Raw genomic sequence first — 1,547 nt, forward strand, 5'->3', positions numbered from 1 at the left:
GTCACCATCTTGGCTTCGTTAACACCTGATTTTTGACGCACTCGTTTCAAGCTACCTTGCTCGGCTCTTCTGCAAAGATCTTTCATTGTCGTTCTATGAGGATGTCGTCTATTCGGAGGGTGGCACCTAGTTGGACACGGCTCAATTGGACACGAGCCACTCACAGCGCTTGAGATTACAAAGCTCCTAAGCACCGGTCGCTGTGATTGGTGGTGTCTATCGAGCCGTGATCAATCGGGATTACCCCCTATTCGGATATCGTTCAGCATAAAGGCGTGCAGCTTGTGAATAGTTATTTCAGGCCTCTCCAATTAACCGAATCATGTCCACAATTTCATGCGGTAAATAATCAGACACATGATTTCGTTTTACAGGAAACAAAAAGAATAAAAGAAGTTTCTTAAATTAATTAAAATGTCTTCTTATTCTAAGTAATAAAAGTAAAATACAACATTCAGTGCTAATGGATTGAAGTAAACAAGAGATAGTAAAATGTCTCGCAACAATCGGATATTCTCTTCTTTAAAACGTTTGTATGCCCTGTAGGAGACAATGTTGTTCTATGTATTGCTAAACAACGAAAATATAAGAAAGCAAATACTAATTGCAAATGAAATGTTGCATTAGGAGGAAGGTAACCAATACGCTTTAGAAATTGTTTTTAAAAATGAAAGAAAGGAAATACACGGTATTTGTGAAATGCAAATAAATGTGTGCATTCAGATGCCAAGTGTTTTTACTACTTGCACTTTTAACTTGATATCGTTCCCCGAGTGTAAATTTAAGACTTAATATGTCCTAGAGCGATAAAGAGCTTAAAAGGATAACGAAGCAGTAAACAACTCTACGAAGAATTTGTTCGCCCATAAATCTACAGTTCGAAGAAAACAGCTTCTAAACGATTCAACATTTGACAACATTTGACGACTTTCAACATTTGACCTTCTGAAGGTCACTCTAGCAAATTATCTAACTATCATTTCGGACGTAAAATTTCCCGCTCTTTCCGAATCCGGTGTCAAAAATAGGGGTTCCCATTAAAAAAAAATCACTGTAACCTTCAAATACCCTTGAAAATTGACCTCAAGGTCAAAACCAACAATGCAGAAAGATAGCCCCCATTGTCCTGAACAACTTTTGTCCGAAGCATTTTTCTCTAAAACACTTATTTTTCAAAATATTTTGGGTGAGAGATTAAAATGGGACATCCTGTATAATAATATATAAATTTAAGAATCAGCTTTACCAGAGAGGAACCTGAGAGAGGCAATGCCGGCCTAAAACCTGTAACCGCGAAATACTGCCGCGCACTATTGCCCTCTGAAAAGGTGGTAAACTAAATAGCTCTGAGGCTAACACATCCATTTTTCTGAGGTTAACACGTCCACTTTTCTGAGGGTAATACATCTACTTTTCAACTCGAGATGATAAATTGATACTTGTTTCGTATAATCGTGCTACATTCACAAATTGTGGATCAGAAATATTAATCTCTGCAATCTTACATGCGCGTGACGTTTATTTCGCTACAACAAGATATTAATTAC

The sequence above is a fragment of the Trachymyrmex cornetzi genome, unplaced genomic scaffold, assembly GCF_001594075.2.
Source record: "Trachymyrmex cornetzi isolate Tcor2-1 unplaced genomic scaffold, Tcor1.1 scaffold282, whole genome shotgun sequence".
Classification (NCBI taxonomy): Eukaryota; Metazoa; Arthropoda; class Insecta; order Hymenoptera; family Formicidae; genus Trachymyrmex; species Trachymyrmex cornetzi.